The sequence below is a fragment of the Lissotriton helveticus genome, chromosome 1_1, assembly GCF_964261635.1.
Source record: "Lissotriton helveticus chromosome 1_1, aLisHel1.1, whole genome shotgun sequence".
Classification (NCBI taxonomy): domain Eukaryota; kingdom Metazoa; phylum Chordata; class Amphibia; order Caudata; family Salamandridae; genus Lissotriton; species Lissotriton helveticus.
Genome location: NC_136057.1, coordinates 445,046,132 through 445,065,048, shown reverse-complemented (window position 1 = coordinate 445,065,048; position 18,917 = coordinate 445,046,132). Strand labels below are relative to the sequence as shown.

Below are 18,917 nucleotides of genomic sequence, written 5' to 3'. Positions count from 1 at the left end.
AAAGTAACACACACAGTGTGAAGTCAATGCATGAAAACATTTGAAATAATACAAAACAGTTATTCTGGTATAGAAGAGTGGACAACGGGGAGGCGGGTGGGTCAGTGAGGAATCCACAGGCAGATACTGTATCTACCAGAAAAAGCGTTACCGAAGGTAAGTAACTTGTTCTTCTGATAGATACATCTGCTGTGTGGATTCCTCACCTTGTGAATAGAGTCCCACAGCAGTCCCCACTCCCGGAGGAGGGTGTCCACTCCGCTATACCAGGATAACCTGGAGGACAGAGCGCGCAAAGTGGCCTTCCCTCCTCACCTCACCATCTAAGCAGTAATGCTTTGCAAAAGTGTGGAGGGAGGACCAAGTCGCGGCCTTACAAATATCCTCTACAGGAACACCTCTGGACAAAGCCGAGGTTGACGACTTAGCCCTCGTAGAATGAGCCCTTATACCCTCTGGAGGATCCTTACCAGCCAAAGAGTAGTAGATCTTTATACAGAGGATGATCCATCTTGAAATAGTCCTTTTATGAACCGCTCTTCCTCTTTTGCAGCCAGCAAAACCAACGAAGAGCTGATCATCCACACGACAGTCTTTAGATCTGTCCAGGTAAAATCTCACCGCCCTCCTAGGGTCCAGGCGGTGTTACCTCTCCTCCTCCTTGGAAGGGTGTGGGGGAGGATGAAAGGTAGGGAGGGTAATAGATTGACCAAGGTGGAAAGGAGTCACCACCTTAGGGAGAAAAGCAGCCCTGGTCCTAAGAACCATTCGATCAGCATGAATGGTCAAGAAAGGGGGCTTGGAACTAAGAGCTTGAAGCTCACTTACCCTCCTTGCTGAGTTTATTGCAACGAGGAAGACTGTCTTAAGAGTCAAAAGCCTCATAGGACACTTGTGTAAAGGCTCAAAGGGAGCACCCATCAAGTATGTTCAAACAAGATTTAAGTCCCATTGAGGCACAATAAAGGGAGTAGGAGGGAATTTATTAACGAGACCCTTCAAAAATCTCAAAACCACAGAAGATTTGAAAAGAGACGGCTGGTCCGGCAAACATAGAAACGCTGACAAAGCCGCGAGATAACCCTTGACTGTGGCAACAGCAAGTCCTTGCTGCGCCAAAAAGAGAGCAAACTGGAGAACATCAGATAAGTGGGCTTTCAAAGGGTCAACAGATTTCTCTCCACACCAGGTGACAAATCTAGACCATCTATATGAATAGATGGACTTAGCGGAGTCACGTCTAGCTGAAAGAATGACATCCACCACATCTCGTGGGAGAGAAAAGGAATTCAGGTTGCCCCGTTCAATCTCCAGGCATGAAGGTGTAATGACTGGAGGTGGGGGTGTAGAACCTGCCCCTCCATTTGAGAGAGGAGGTCTGCCCTGCAAGGGAGACGGAGCGGCGGGTGAGAGGAGAGGTGGAGAAGATCCGTATACCACACCCTTCTTGGCCAGTCCGGGGCGACCAATATGACTTGGGACCGGTCTTGGCGAATCTTCCTCAGAACCCGAGGAATCAAAGGTATGGGAGGAAACGCGTAAAGGAGTTGACTTCCCCAACTCAACTGAAACGCGTCCCCCAAGGCTCCTTGCAACGGATACTGGAGACTGCAGAATGACAGGCAGTGAGCAGGTCCATCTGAGGAGCCCCCCACATCTGAAAGACGTGACGAACCACATCCGCGTGAAGTCTGCACGCAGGTTCAGAACTCCGGCCAGATGATTCGCCATCATACAAATCTGATGGTCCTGAACCCTGGATCAGAGACGCAGAGCCTCTCTGCAGAGACACTGCGACCCCACTCCTTCCTACTTGTTGATGTACCACATCGCGGTCGTGTTGTCCGTCAGGACTTGGATCGACCGACCGCGAAGGGAAGGGAGGAAGGCCTTGAGCGCCAAACGTATCGCCAGCAATTCTAGATGGTTGATGTGAAGCAACCTTTCCTCTGGAGACCAAAGACCCTTGACCTCCAGATCCCCCAGATGAGCACCCCACCCTAGAGTGGATGCATCCGTTATTACTGTGGCCACCGGAGGAGGCAGCTGAAAAGGCTTCCCCTGAGACAGGTTACCTTCCACGCCCCACCAAGACAGACCCGCCGCAGCTTCTCTGGAGATCCTCACTGACTCCCTGAGATCTCCGTTGTGCCGATACCACTGCCTGCGGAGGCACCACTGGAGCGCCCTCATGTGCCAGCGTGCATGGTTGACCAACAGAATGCAGGAAGCCAACAGACCGAGCAGACGAAGGACCTTCAGGACTGGAACGACCGCTCCATTGTGAAACAAAGGTATCATTTCCTGTATGTCGCGAATCCTTTGAGGAGGAGGGAATGCGCGACATACAGTTGTGTCCAGTACAGCACCTATGAACAGGACGCGCTGGGAGGGCACCAGGTGAGACTTGGGTACATTTATCGAAAAACCCAACCTGTACAACAACTGGGTTGTCTCCTGCAGATGTTGGAGCACTCTCTCTGACGACTCCTCTTTGATCAGCCAGTCGTCCAAATAGGGGAATACAGGAATCCCCGACCTCCTGAGATGGGCTGCCACCACCACCATCACCTTGGTAAAGACTCGAGGCGCAGTAGTAAGACCAAACGGAAAGACCGCAAACTGAGAGTGTTGCGATCACACCGTAAAACGGAGATACTTCTTGTGCGACTTCAGGATTGGGATGTGAAAGTACGCATCCTGCAAGTCGAGCGACACCATCCAGTCTTCTTCTAGCAGCGCTTGAAGAACCTGAGCAAGGGTGAGCATCTTGAATTTCTCTTGTTTCAGATAGAGATTCAAGATCCTGAGATCCAGGATTGGACGAAGTCTGCCATCCTTCTTGGGAATCAAGAAATACCGGGAGTAGTATCCCTGACCCCTTTCCTGCTCTGGGACCACCTCTATTGCACCCTTTCTTAATAGAGTCTGCACTTCCTCCTGAAGAAGCAACAGATGTTCCTCCGTGCAAAAACCTTGGCAAGGAGGGTAATTGGGAGGAAATTCCAGAAAAGGAAGGGCATACCCAGGTTCTACAAGATTGAGAACCCAACGATCTGATGTAACCGATTTCCAATCCTGTAGAAAATGGGTAAGCCGCCCCCCACCGGACCCACATGATCTTGAATGGCGGATCTAGGTCTGCTTTTCTGTGGCTGGGGGGTTGGAGGAGGTGGAGGAGGAAGAGGCTTGACGTCCACGAGGACGCGCTCTTTGCTTTCCCCTGTACGATCTGTACATGGAATTTTGCTGCTGCTGCTGTTGCTGCTGCTGACCTTGTCGGTAATTCCGAAAGGAAGAGCGACCAAAACCCCTGAATCTCCTGTTGGTCGAAGAACCTCTGATCTGGAGACCTAAAGATTTAGCAGTTGCCCTACTATCTTTAAATCTCTCCAGGGCAGTATCAGCTTTCTTCCCAAAGAGACCAGATCCATCAAACGGCAGACCCAGCAAAGTAGCCTGAACATCCGCCGAAAAGTCTGAGGATTTTAGCCAAGCTGATCTTCTAGTGGCTACAGCAGTGCCCATAATGTGCGCCACCGAGTCGGCAGTGTCCAGACCACTCTGTATCACTTGGCGAGCCGCTGCCTGTGCATCCGATACTACCTCCTCAAAATCCCTCCTGTTGGCATGAGGGACCTTAGGAGCTAAAGTACGCATAGTATCCATTAGGGCATGCACATACCTCCCCATCAGACAAGTGGCGCTAGTCGACTTCAACGCCATGGTTGCAGAGGAGAAGGTCTTTTTAGCCACCTGATCCTGTTTCTTTGCCTCTTTTTTACAGGGGACCTGAGGGAAAGCACTCACATTCTTTTTCGAACAGGCTGCTTGAATGACAAGACTCTCAGGTGATGGATGAGACGTCAGAAAAGCTGGGTCTTCAGGCGCAACCCTGTACCTTCTTGCCACACTCTTAGATACTGCAGGAGCTGACAGTGGTCTTTTCCACACCTCCAAAATGGGTTCCGTTAAGGCCTCATTAAACGGAAGCAATGGTTCTACCACTGAACTAGGTGAATGCAAAACCTCGGTGAGTAGATTGGATTTAAACTCCACCGTTGGCAAAGTCAATTGAAGAAGATCCGCAGCCTTCCTCATTACCATATGATAAGGCTGGACGTCCTTAGAAGGTGTATCAGAGCCCGATGGCAACTCCCACTCCGGAGAGAAATCCAGGCTACCTACGTCAGCCAGTTCATCAAAACAATCCTCCTCCATTTCACCTTCCTCCACATCAGGATGGGACTCCATATACCTTCGCTCTTCCAAAAGGCGTTGAGCTTCCCTTCTGGACCTCTCCTTAACACGCCTCGCAGCCGGATCCACTAATGGCTCCGACGGATCGATGTCGGTATCGAATCCGATGGCCCAGCGGGATGCTCTCGAGTTCGATCTGGAGCGGGCGGCGCCGGTACTGGCGTCGACGACCTCAGCGGAGCCGGGTATTGCCATGGCGGCATCGGAGCCGGCATATAGGGCATAAATGGGGCAGGAGGGTAGGAGTGAGGAACTCCTAGATTGAAAGCCAGAGGACCCATGGGACCCGAAAGTGCGCCAGAGGGGTACCACGCCCTTGAAAAGACGCCATACATAGCGTTCAAAAACGCCGATGGGTCCTGGCCTGGGGCTGGAAAGGGAGGCTGCAAACCCTCAGGCTGGTCTTGTGGAGGGTTCGGATTCGGCTCTTCGGCAGGCACTGAATCCACATCCACCTGAACCTCTTCCTCATCACGGGCCGGGGACGGCGCCGGAGACGGATTCGAAGCAGGTAAACTTTGGTTAGAAGAGCACTAGCTTGATTATGAGAAAGAGCAAGACCAAGTTGAAAGGATTTGTGTGGAGGGTGAAAACAAGGAATTGAGGTTGTCATACAGCTACCAATGAGACGCTTGATCCAATTAAACACGATAGATGACAGCTGATTCACTAAGGGGTAAAGGAAGTGTTTGAATCCTTGACTGGCTGCTTTGCTCGTATGCTTCAATTGCCCTTTGACAAGCTCAGATTGGTATTTTCTCATCATTCTAGATTTGAGTGAGTAAACAGTTATATTTCCAAGGGAAATCTTGAAAATGAATGGGTAACTTATTCTTTAGTTAAAGCCAGATGAAGCTTAGTAGTTTGCTATGGTTTTAATGGTATCTAAACTCGCAAAAAAAACAAATGGCTCGTCAAAAAATGCTTCCCTGTCTGTTTAAGTGACTTTGCAATTACCAAGAACAAGATACTAACTTAGGTAAGGCACTTTCTGGTGGATACTGGAGGGGATGGACATAATCCTGCCGTACATCGCTGAGCTTACTCTCCGCTCCTTCCAGACTGGAACAGTCCCAATGAAATGGAAGCAGGCCATCATCGTAAGACCACTTAGGAAAAAACATCACTAGACTATACAATACTAGACAACCTGCGACCTATCTCACTACTTCCATTTGTGGCTAAAATCGCAGAAACAATTACAAACAGCTGGTGGACCACATCAACACGAACGACATACTACACCCCTCTCAGTCAGGTTTTAGAATGGCACACTCTACAGAATCAACGCTACTAATGGCGACAGAGGCACTGAGAAAATATGTTGATGAAGAGCAAACAGCCGCGCTGATCCTGTTGGACCCTAGCGCGGCGTTTGACACCGTCTCGCACCCATTGTTACTACAAAGACTAGAGGCTTGCGGCATCAGGAGAAAAACTCTGAAGTGGCTGACAGCATTTCTATCCACACTGAGTTTCCAAGTTACCCAACTGACGCATTTGTATGATAGCTACCCTCTGCCCCAAGGGGTCCCATAGGGATCTATTCTGAGTCCCACGCTCTTAAATTTTATGTGGGACCAGTAGCAGAATGTGTAGAGAAACATGAGGTGTCTATAGTGTCCTACGACACGCAGCTAATCGTAATGCTATCCCAAAACAAAGATAAGGCAGCGACCTGCTTAGCCAAGTGTCTAGAGGAGGTGGCTGGCGATGTCAAACCACTGCCTCAAGCTAAATGGGAATAAGACTGAGGTACTGGTATAGGAAGGACACCCACCATATGGCCATCTGCATGGTGGCCAGAAGTACTGGGCCAAGTCCCCCAACCAAAATCAGAGGTGAAAAATCTTGGAATCTTCACATGCCTGAATCATTCCCCGTCGTCGAGATGGGAGCCCCGGTAATAGAAAAGTAATGTCCTATAGACATACATAGAGAAAAGTAGGCCTAAAGGCCTTGCCTTAGTAGCCTATCTATGTCCTTTTGTAAAAAGGACCAAAATCCTGAAGGTAGCCAATCAGCTACCACCTCCCTCTAGAACCTCCCTGCCAGGAGCCTCAGTCTCTCAGATTTTCATACGCACCAAGCTAGGTAGACGTAATATGTGTTCTGGAGTGAGATGAGTCCTTCCTGGGGAGGTGGGAGGGTTGCATGTGAATCTATGAAAGACACCAATACTGGATAACTGCTGTTACAGGTAAGTAACGCATTCCTTATCTAGTATTATGGGTGTCTTTCATAGATTCACATGCCTGAATCAGAATAGCAAGCAATACATTATGCACATTTGCGATGGAACATAACAATTAGTCTGAGATAAAACATATCATGCGACTAGATACCATCAGTAATACAAGGAATAAAGTAAATAAATGTGCATACCTTTGCAGGACGGTGGGAAGAAGGAAGGCTCATCTTACTGGAATAGATGGCTAAGTACAGCCTGGCCCACAGCTGCATCCTGCATCAGTTCCGTATCCAGGCAGTAGTGCCTGGTAAATGTATGCGGCGATTTCCAGGTCGCTGCTCTGCAGATGTCCAGAATCGGTACTCCAGCGAATAGTGCTGCCGATGTGGACACAGCCCTTGTGGAATGCGTTCGGACTGTGGAATGTAATGGACGTCCGGCTTTGTCATGGCAAAAAGTAATTGCAGCTGATATCCATCGGGAAATGCTTTGTTTAGAGAGTGGCATGCCTTTTCTAGGTCTGCTTAAGGCAATGAAAAGTTGATTTGTTTTTCTGAAATGTTTCGTTTTGTCCAGATAAAATTTTAGACATCTCTTGAGGTCCAAGGAGTGAAGAGATCTTTCCGCCACAGTACAGGGGTTCGGGAAGAATGAGCGAAGTACAAGCGGTTCATTTAGATGGAAGTCCGAGGGGACTTTAGGAATGAAGCGAGGATTGGTTCTTAAAATCACTCTGTCCTCTCTGAATTGCATGAAAGGATCTTGTATTGAAAGCGCTTGTATCTCACTGACTCTTCTTGCTGATGTTAAAGCCAAAAGAAGTGCAGTTTTCCATGAGATGTACTTGATATCAGCCCTATGGATGGGCTCAAATGGATGCTTCATCAATTGGTTGAGTACGACATTAAGGTGCCATGTTGGTGGTAAACGTCTTGGCCTTGGAAAAGATCTATAGAGCCCTTTAAGGAATTGCTTTATCAGCCTGTTGGACCATAGTGAGGGACCTCTTGAAGTCCTCGTAAAGCGGGAGATTGCTGCCCGATGTACTCTAATGGAGGCATGTGCAAGTCCTGTTTGTGCCAGATGTAGTAAATAAGGCAGTAGCTGCTCTGGAGTGATCCTGAAGGGATGGATATTGTTGTCTGTACACCAAACACAAAAGCCATTTCAAGGAATAAGTTTTGTTTGTACTGACTGCTCTTGCCTTAGCTAGGACTTCCTTGCACTCCTGCGGGATGTTTAGGTGACAGAACTCTCGGTACTCAGGTGCCATGCCGATAATCTGAGAGATTTCAGATTCGGGTGGAGTACTTGGCCTTTGGACATTGAGAGAAGAGAGGGATGTTGATGTAGTTGGATTGATGGTCGAACTGAAAGGCGACGGAGGTCCGTGAACCAATGCTGTCTCGGCCAGTATGGGGCAATGAGAATCAAGGTGCAGGGTTCCATTTTCATTTTCCGAATGACTCTGGTTATCAGGGGAAATGGCGGAAATGCGTACGCAAACACGTTGCGCCATGCGATGGAAAATGCATTTCCTAGTGACCTCGGTTGGGGATGCCAGCTTGCGAAGCTGTGGCATTTGGCGTTCTCCCTGGTGGCAAAGAGGTCTATGTGTGGTTTCCCCCATGCCGAGAAGATGTCATTGAGAACTTGTTGGTCCAGTTCCCATTCGTGGGACAGTGACTTCTGTCTGCTGAGAGCGTCCGCTATTACGTTGTCTTTTCCTGGGACATACTCTGCTGTTAATTTGATGTTGTTGAGCAGTAGCCAGTTCCAGATGTTTTGCGATTCGCGAGACAGTGTCAGTGAACGTGTCCCTCCTTGCTTGTTCAAGTAGTGCATTGTGGTTGTGTTGTCCGTTCGCACAAGCACTGCTGAGTTTTTGATGCGAGGGAGGAATGCCTGTAGAGAGTGTAGAACTGCTCTGAGTTCTAGGAGGTTGGTATGTAGAGTCCTCTCTCTTTCTGTCCATTTGCCACTGATTTGCAAATCCTGAAGGACTGCACCCCATCCTTCCAGAGAAGTGTCTGTCGTTATGACGTGTGGAGTTGCTGGTATCAAGAACGTGAGACCTTTGGATAAGTTCTTGCTCGTTGTCCACCAAAGCAAAGCCTCGGTTATTTGTCGAGTGATGACTATGTGATCCTCGAAAGAGTCTGTACATTGGGTCCACTGTTTGGTCAGGGCCTCCTGAAGGGGGCGCATTCTGAGCCGACAGTGAGGGATGAGTAGTATGCAAGAAGACATCATCCCTAGAAGGTATTTGAAAGTTCGGACTTTGATGGAGCGTTTTGAAGACACTGCGGTAGCCAGAGCCATCAGTTTGTGTTTTCTTTCTTGAGATGGGAAGGCTTTGGAAGAAATGGTGTTTAGAGTTGCCCCCAGGAATGTTATAATTCTGGTGGGTTGTAAGGTTGATTTCTCGTAGTTGAGAGTCAAACCTAGGTGCTGGAAAATATCGAGACAGGCGTTAGAAGACAGTTGCGCGTCTGTGAGAGATGGTGCTTTCACCAGCCAGTCGTCTAGGTAGGGGAAGACCTGGTGATTCTGCTGTCTCAGGAAAGCTGCCACTGGAGCCAGGCATTTCGTAAAAATGCGTGGCGCTGATTTGAGGCCGAATGGCAGGACACAGAATTGGTAGTGCTGACCTGCCACTTCGAAGCGGAGACATTTTTTGTGGCGATTGTGTATTGGGATATGGTAATATGCGTCTTGCAGGTCCAAAGACGTCATAAAGTCTCCTTCCTCTAGGGATCCTAGGATTTCCTGGATCGTCACCATTCGAAACGATTGGCTCTTTAGGAAGGCATTGAGTGCCCTGAGATCTAGAATGGGCCTCCATTTCTTCTTCTTCTGTTGAATTAAAAAGAAGCGGGAATAAAATCCCTTCCCTTTCTGAGCAGATGGGACTCGTTCTATTGCTCCCTTCTTCAGCATTGAAGAGATTTCTTGTAGAAGCAAACGAAGGTGCCTGTGTGGAAGTTTGCGAGGAGGAGTTAACGGTGGGATTGATTCGAATTCCAATGTGTGACCGTGCTGGATTAATTGGAGAACCCACCGATCCGTCGTTATCGATCTCCAGTTGTGGAGGAAATGCGTCAATTTTCCTCCAATCTTGAGTGGACATGACGGTGGGGGGTTGGCTGTGGGAAATGGTCATTGTCTTCCGCCGATCGTTTTCCTCTGGGATTTGCCCCTGAAGTTTGATCTTCCGTAGGAGGTCTGACGACCTTGTTGTTGCTGTCGCTGCTGATATTGTGAGCGATTTTGATTGTAGGAGTAAGAGGATTTTCCCTGATATGATCCTCTGTATGTGGGTTGACCTCGTCCTCTGTGCCCTCGAAAGGACTGATTTTTGAATTGTAAAGTCCCGAGCGCTCTGGCAGTGTCAGTGTCTTTCTTGATCGTCTGCAAGGCTTCATCTATTTTTGCCCCAAATAGATGTTGTCCGTCATAGGGCATGTCCAAAACTTTGGTTTGGACCTCTTGTCGGAAGGATGTCGCTTTGAGCCATCCTTGCCTGCGCAAGACTGCTGCGCCTGCCAGCTGTCTGAAGCCCGTCATGGCGACATCCACAGCCGAATCAATGATCTCCGATGCAGACATCTGTCCTTCTTTAAGGAGTGACTGGACTTCATCCTTCAAGTCTTCGGGTACATCCGCTAGATATGGAACGATATCTTCCCATAATTGTCTATTATATCTGCCTAGCAGAGCAATGGCGTTGGCCACTTTTACCGTCATAGCTGACGTTGTGGGGAAGCGTTTGCCGATGCCATCCAATTTCCTGCCCTCCTTGTCTGGTGGTGCTGACAGTGGCGAGGATGGATTTCTGGAATTCTTTTGAGCGGCTTGGGTGACTACTGAATCCGGCCTGGGATGTGTGTTAAGGTAAGTAGGTGCAGAGGACGGTGCCTTATACTTTTTATCTAGTCTAGGCACCACTATTGAAACCGATGCAGGTGTCTGCATGAGTTGCTGACCTTGTTCCCAGCTGTGGTCTATTATGGGAATTGACCTCGCCGACTTTTTTATAGGATCTTCAAAGTCATATAAGAAACAATCCGTTTCCTTTGATTCCATGGTCATGTGGAATCGTACGGCCGCTCTCTCTATCAAATTGTGGAATCCGCCGATATCCACTGGTGGAGATTCTGAAGTGTTGGGTTCCGGCGTAGCTGGAGCATGAGCGACGTAATCCTCATCGTCTCTGTTATGTGAAAGGTCGTCTCGAACCTCTCCTTCCTCAGGAACATCTTCTTCTTCCTCAGAAGATTGTATGTTATGCACCGCTTCACTTTCTTGCGGAATAACCAAAGGTGTGGGTCTTGCCTTTGGGGAGTGTTGCGGTCTGGATGACTCATGAGGTTTCTCTTTGGAAGAGGCCGCTGGCGATTCTGGGAATCGTTTTTTGTAGTCTGTGATCAAGAATTGTAAATCAGTGACTATTGCAGCCGGCAGGCATATCATCGGAGTAACTCGAGTAAGTTCTTGAGTCTGCACAGTTTCTTCCGTAAAAATGACATCATCTCCGTCATCGTCAGTACTCTGGCATTTGACATTGAGATCAGACGGACTAGTAGCCTGTTCGAATTGGTCTTCATCTGATTCATCATCTTGCAATAGGCAAGATGGGGTCAGTTTTTGAACCCTACTGGGCGATGTTAAATCTGGTGTAATAGGGAGTTTGGTGATCTTTTTCGATGGAATCAACTCCGCTTTTTTCCATGGTGTCGACGATGTCGTCGTCGACGATGAGGTCGTCGACGGTGTCGTTGACCGTTTTTCGAGCGTCGACGGTTCCCTCGTCGTCGTCGCTGTCGTCGGCGATGTTACCGTCGACGGTGCGGTCGTCGGCGGAATCTTCGCCATCGTCGATGCGGTCGTCGACGGCACTTTAGTCGTCGATGATGCTCTCGTCGACGATGTTGTTTTAGCCGTCGACGGTGCTTTCGTCGTTGGTGGTGACTTTGGCGTCGACGGTGCTTCTGCCGTCGTCGGTGTCGACTCTTGGGTGGTCGTCCTCGTTGAAGCAAAGGCTGACGACGCCATCGTCGTCGAAACCGTCGCCGTCGAGACAAAGGTGGTCTTTCTTGAAGAAAATGTCGACCAAGTCGTCGACGATGACTGCGATGGCTTTTTGAAGGTTGTAGGCTCCTTCACAGACGTGTCAGATCTTACCTCCGAAGACTTTGTAGTAGTCTTTTTGTGAGGGACGTCTGAATGGCTAGGGGAAGCATCCCTTGGCCTCTTCAAGGACAGTTTCGAAGAAACTGAAGCCATTTCACTGCCCTCCGAGGACAGCACATCATCATCTCTGGTCTTGAGTCTGTTTAACCAGAGGAGCAGTCTTCCTTCTCTATCTTTAAGAGTCTTAGTAGAGAATGTTCTACAAATCCTACATTCTTTGGCAGAATGATCTTGATAAAGACAGTAGAGGCAAGTCTCATGCTTGTCATCAATGTGCAGTCTCTTCTTGCCACAAGAGGAACAGGCTCTAAATAGTCCTTTCTTCTGTTGTTCAGTCATTGTAGAAGTAATATTCCAAGTTTTCTGTTGAAAAAGAGATAAATTCAAGAAACCTGAGGAGAGCTCAGGTGGGGACTCCCTAGCACAACGTGCGGTAGAAAATCTGAGAGACTGAGGCTCCTGGCAGGAAGGTTCTAGAGGGAGGTGGTAGCTGATTGGCTACCTTCAGGATTTTGGTCCTTTTTACAAAAGGACATAGATAGGCTACTAAGGCAAGGCCTTTAGGCCTACTTTTCTCTATGTATGTCTATAGGACATTACTTTTCTATTACCGGGGCTCCCATCTCGACGACGGGGAATGATTCAGGCATGTGAATCTATGAAAGACACCCATAATACTGGATAAAGTTATAGATCTGTTACCACTCAAAACCAGGAAAACCATAGTACATGCAGTAATCACTTCACAATTAGATTATGGCAATGTACTGTATCTAGGCACTTCCAAAAAAGGTCTAACTAAATTGCAAAGGATTCAAAACGCTGCGGTGCGCCTGGTTCTCAGCCTTCCAAGGAGAACCAATACAAAGAAAGCCCTGACTACCTTACACTGGCTGACAGTGGAGAAGAGAGCCATGTTTAAGGCAATGTGCTATTGTCATCGCATTCTTTCACACAAACGCGCTAGATACCTTCAACCACTACTGACCAAATATACCCCAGGACGAAATATGAGATCCATGGACATGGCATTGGTGATGTCCAAAGAAAATTTAGAGCCCGAAGCTCTTTCAGGTACTTAGCAGAAAAAATCTGGAACACCTTGCCAATCATCATCAGAACGGAACCCAGCAAAGTATCTTCCGCAGACAGCTGAAGACATGGTTGTTCACAAAAATTTAAGAAAGGACAACGTAAGAGCCACGTTGGGACAGCAGTTTACTCATTGGATATGTCTCAGGCCGGGGACACACCATTGGTGTAACCAGGCGCTCTACAAATGAATAAAATAAAAACATCAAATAAATAATCTAACTGCATATTTCTCACATATTGAATATCCCTAAGTGTCTTGATGCAGAGAATTCCTTCAGTAAGCCCTAGCGTCAAAAGGCGATGCCATATGGTTCTGTAGTGAAACCATACCTCGCAGAAGTGAGGGAGTAGACCACCATGTAAACGCAATTCCAGTGATATGACATCAGTTTTTTCTTTCACCCTCTGCATCTTCAGATGTAAAGGGTAGAACAAAATGTCTGAAACAATGGGCTGAATTCTTAAGTTGGGATATTTTGAGATAGAAATAAGCAACAATTTAGTTTAATGGGCACTTGGATATGTCAGTAAGGAATCTGAGGTTAGATAGAGTATCCACCAGAAAGAATGTTACCAAACAAGTAACTGTTCTACCCATGGATGCTTCTAACCACATATTCCTCACCTTTGGAATATTCCTGTAGCAGAAGCAGCCAAAGGTGGAGTGTCTTGGGAGTGGACTTAGACCAAAAAGTACTGCAGAACTGAGGGGTCAAAGTGACCTTCCCATTGGACCTGTCAATGCAGTAGGGTTTCATGAACTTATGCATTGATGCCCACGTCCAGGCTGGCAAATATACAATACAATTACTCCTCATGCCGAAGTGGTAGTAGTGACTTTGGCCCTGTTCGAGTGGGCATTCAAGGGCTGCTTCTTAATCAATATGTAGCAGATGTTGATGCAGATGTGTTTATACGTTGACTAGGTCCTCTTTTGCACTGCCTTGCCCTTCTTTGACCCAGAAAATCTCATAAAGATCTGGTCATCCACACAATGGAACTTTGTGTGATCGATGTAAAAGCTCAGAGCCCTCGTCGGGTCAAAGCAATGGAGCCCCCCTTCATCTTTCGAGGGGTGAGGCAGTACAACAAACGCTGGCTGAATGATCGAATGGCACACATGGAAGGGAAACATATTCTTTGGTAGTATAATCACTCTGGTCCTCAGTACCAATTTGCCCAGAAAGGAGGCGATGTAAGGCAGCTGCACTGAAAGAGCATGCAGAATCCTCATGCACTGTACTGATATCATGGTAATTAGAAAGACAGCTGTTAGTGTCACGACCCTCAAGGAACAGCTGTGCATACGCTCCACGGGCTTGCCAAACGAAATGGCAAGAAACATTTTTGGGAAGAAGATATGTGAGTAACACCTATATATAAAACCCATGACACCGAGTGACTTAAACAAAGGTACGTAAACATAGAAAGGCCCATAAATCATCTTTTACCATGCCACCACGAGATCTTACTGGGATAACAAAAGAACATTAGAAAGTTTGAATTCCACCACACTAAGCAACAACTCTGTCTCAGTGCTCATCAGTATAGATTAACTTCATGGAGGGGCATCTGGTACACGTGGGCATGGCTGGAAGAATTCTACAGATCCAGACAGACACCTAAGGATATATGATGGGAAATCTGCAGCTAGAAGTATTCATCCGAAATCATGCTTTGATGTCTCATGATCAGTGCAGAAGTCACTTTGTATAAACATTAGGAGAGTAGAGTTGCCCGCCCAAATCTGCTTCATTTTCTTTTCTACCTTGAAGATTCGTATGTACCAATGTTTCCATGCATGTGGTACTTTTATAGCAGCAACCTGGTTGCGGGTCAGCGCAGCGGTGTGCATGGTTGTGAGGAAATGTAGTTTAATATATGGTGTGGTCATGAAATGTACAGTGTAATAAACTCACAAACCTGTCTTGGGTCCAGTCAGGCTTGTTTGAGGGACCGTAGCTCAACCCTTAGCAGCTGTGGTTTTGAGCAGTCAGACTTTAAGAAAAAAGTACTGCCATACATTTTAAAGAACCAAAACAACAGAATAAGAGAGAAACATGACAAAGGAAATCTGACACCAATTTATAAAAACAGATCTTAAAAATGCATCTTTATGAATTTGTAGGCAAAAACAAAGAGATATGAAATGTTAAGTAAATCACTGCAAAACATAAACAAGCTGTGAGAAGTTGGCCTGATATATAATGTTCACTATTCTAGTGAGCACTCTGTATCAGTCCAAACAACCCTTATTGATGATTGGTTGTAATTCAACCTTATAGACCAGCTATCCTAGTAGCATGGATACGAGCAGTCTAAGGCTAAGACTCTAGAGGGCGTGTTAAGCCAGCTGTTTTACCATCACATTACCCCTTGAACACCAAGTGAAAGGACACCACACAAGTTGTTATCAAAAATAAAGTGTATTTATTTATAACAAGACTACCCTGGCTCTTTATGAGACAGGGAGCTAAGCACACAACAAAACTCTTACGAAAATACTTTAAGTCGCACAATTTACACAAATGCCCTAGGGGCACGAAAAACCATATACACAGTAAGTGGAATGCGAACTTGCTAGCAGGTAAGTAATACTTTTCTAGACTCAGGAATCGCTAGGCCTACAAGTCTAAACACTGGGATTAGATGCAGGAGGCCTGTGGACGTCGTGTGCAGAGTGGGAACTCTCACGCGTAAGGAGGGGAAAAGTTTATGGAGGCTAGCAGTTGCAAAGTTACTGTTCTCGGGCGAACCCGACTAGGTGGGTCGAAAACAAGAGTGGATCCGAACACTTAGGGTGTTGGACTATGCTGGAGCACCGGAGTACTCAGGTTACCTAGCCCAGGGGCTGCGGCTGCATAGGGTTGAAGTTGCGTCGGAAACCCTCGTTGAAGATCCAGGAGCCTGAAGAAAGAAGTTGCTGGCAGGCGACCAGTGAAGAAGTTCGAGGTGATTCAAGCCTGGATCAGGGAAGAAGAAACCTGTAAGCAGAGGGGACCAAGTTCTGAATCACTAGCCAGTGATTTGAGTGGGCACCAGGATGGCACCGGACGAAGTCACCTCAGCCAGGTGAGTGGGCGCTGCTGGGCTCTGCAGTCTCTCGGACCAGGAGGCGTTGTCGGCGACCAGGATGGAGGTGCGAGCTGTCCCACGAAGGTTCTTGCTGTCGACGTCGCTGGACCCAGGATTGGGCAACAAGTCTTGGCAAATGACGCCATTCGTGATCCATCATGCACCGATGGCTGAGCTCGTCCGCCCTGGCGTTCAGAGAACCTGCCAGGTGTTGAGCCACCAGGGTCACGCCCTGGCGTTCCAGCCACTGCCAAAGGCGAAGAGCCTCTTGACAAAGGGTCCACGACCCCACCCCGCCTTGTTTGTTGCAGTACCACATGGCGGTGGTGTTGTCCGTGAACACCTGCACTACACTCCCCCGGACAGAGGGGAGGAATGCCTTCAGTGCCAGACGAATCGCCCGCAGCTCCAACAGGTTGATGTGGAGCCGGGCCTCCGCCGGAGACCAGAGGCCTCTGATCTCCGCCTCTCCCACATGGCCTCCCCAGCCCTGGAGGGACGCGTCCGTCACAACTATGTGCTCCGGTTGGGGAAGGGAGAGGGATCTGCCGCTGACCCAATAGCGGTCCGTAAGCCACCACTGCAGCTGTCTCGCAGTGCCCTCCGAGATCAGGACGTGGTCGGATAGGTTGCCCTGATGCTGGGCCCACTGAAACTTCAGGTCCCACTGCAGAGCCCGCCTCCGCCACCTGGCGTGATGCACCAGTAGGATGCAGGAGGCCATCAGCCCCAGAAGCCGCAGCGTCAACCTGACCGAAACCCGGGATAACGGCTGAAAGATGGGAATCAGAGCCTGAATATCCCGGACCCGCTGTTCGGGTGGATAAACCCGAAACCGCGCCGAGTCCAGAACCGCTCGGATGAAGAGGAGCTTCTGAGAGGGGCACAGATGTGACTTCGGCACATTGATGAAGAACCCCAGCTGGTGCAGGAGGTCTGCCGTAGTCTGGAGGTGGCTGACGACTGTCTGGGGCGAGCCCGCCTTCAACAACCAGTCGTCGAGGTAGGGGAAGACTGAAACCCCTTGTGAGAAGTTGGCCTGATATATGATGTTCACTAATTCTAGTGATCACCTTGTATCAGTCCAAACAACCCCTTATGGTGATTGGTTGTAAGTCAACCTTATAGACCAGCTATCCTAGTAGCGTGGACAAAAGCAGTCTTTAGGCTAAACTCTTTTGGCATGTGAAGCCAGCTGTTTTACCACAATATAACCCCTTGAATACCAGATGAAAGGACACCACACAGGTTGTTATGAAAATAAAAGGATATTTATTAACTAACATACACCTCTGAACTCTTTATGAGGTCAGAGGGCTAAGCACATGACAATACTACAAAAGAAATACGAGTTCGCACAATATTTACACGAGTGCCCTAAGGGCACGACAAATCATATTCTCAAAACAATGGAATGCGAGGAAGGAAAGGACTGTAAGGAGATCCTGAGGCTGGAGGATCGGTGGGACTACACTACGAACTAGGTAAGTACGGAGCAGGAGGCCCACGGGACTCACGTGCAGAGTGGGAACTCTCACACGGGATGCGTACCAACGTCTATGGATCTTACAGTTTAGAAAGTTACGGATTCCGGACGAACCCGGCTGGATGGAGGGAAAACAACAGTGGACCTGGACACTTGGATAGTGGACCCAGACTTCAGCACCTAGAAGCTTTAGTTACCTAACCCACAGGCTGCGGGTGCATAGGGCTGAAGTTGCGTCTGGTTTGCTGCGTTGATCCCGGTGATGCCTGAAACAAGGAGTTGCTGGCAGGCAGCAAGATGGAGGAGTCCGGTGGTTCCAAGGATGGAACTGGAAGGAAGAAGTCCTGAAAGGGAAGGGGACAGAGTCTTGGTCACTAGCCAGTGACGGTGCTGGAACCAGGAGGGAACCAGATGCTGTCACCGCGTTCAGGTGAAGGAAGGGTCGCTTCTCTCTGTAGCTGCGCGGACCAGGAGCTGCTCTTCACGACCAGGCTGGAGGCACGAGCTGTCCCACGTTGGCGGTGTCGGATCGTCGATCTGGACAACAGGCCTTGGCTAATGCAAGCCACGCGGTGGAACAAAGATGGCGTCTGGAGTGGACCAGGAGGGTCCGGGGTGCTTCTCTTTCACCAGGAAGCAAGGGCCAGTCTAGGGGACCAGACTAGCAGTGTCGAAATCTTCGGGTCGTCGTCTCAGAGGTCACAAGCCAGCCGGCAAGTGACCAGACAACAGGAAGGGCAGCAACCAGGCAAAAGGGCCCCACGCAGATCACAGGGATGCTGGGGGGCTGGTCTTTGGTGCAGGAGCTGCGTCGGTGTGGGGCTTCTCAGTCCCCAATGCACTCACTCGAGGAACCCTCGGGGGTCGTGCTGGCAGCGCTGTGCAGGTTTCTTCAAGATGGCCGTCTCCACGTTACTCGTCGCACCCACGGGTCCCAGCTGTGCTGTGGATGTGGGTAGAGGTCAGAGAGGTCTGGAGGTCCGGGTCTTGTCGAGCTGGGTCGTCGGATTCCGGGATGGAAGGACTTTGCAGCAAACCGCACAGGAGCTTGATGGTGCCTGCGAAGCAGGATGGTCACTCCCTGACCATAGGGGAGATTCTTCAGTCTTCTGGTGTCCAGGAGGTCGAAGGTCAAGAGTTCTTCGTGGAAGTTGTCAAGATTAATCTAACTGGGAATGGGACCAGCTCCTACCTTTATTCAGCTAAAGGGGGCTGCACTACGACTAGGTCCCTCCCCTGGGTGGGACCAGGACGGGGGGTGGTTACACCCCCTATCCTTTGGTCAGTTTCCCGCCAGAGCTGGGGCTGGAGTGCCCCAGCAACTGGTTGGAACCGGTGTATGCACAGGGCACCTTGTGTGCCCCAGGCATGTCTCATTCCTTTCAGCCTTGGCCTACCTAATACACAAAATCCTGTCTGGGGTGGTGCTAGCACCTCCCAAGGCAGGAAACCTTTTGTCTGAGCCTCCCTTGCTGGAAGGACTCCCAGCAGCAGGAGGTCAGACTTGTGTCTGTGGTGGCAGCATCCATTTTGTGATGCTGAGGCTCGAGTTAACTTTAACCGGGGTTCACAGTTACAGACATGTCGTGTCCCTCTAGAAGGGTGGAATGCTAACCC

At 48.9% G+C, this 18,917-nt stretch overlaps 1 protein-coding gene across 3 annotated transcripts in view; it reads right to left on the bottom strand.

Annotated features, from left to right (window-relative positions):
• SMC1B (structural maintenance of chromosomes 1B) overlaps positions 1-18,917 on the bottom strand; it is a 2,760,606-nt gene that overhangs the window by 1,780,214 nt on the left and 961,475 nt on the right. The gene's annotated exons all lie outside the window — the stretch shown is intronic.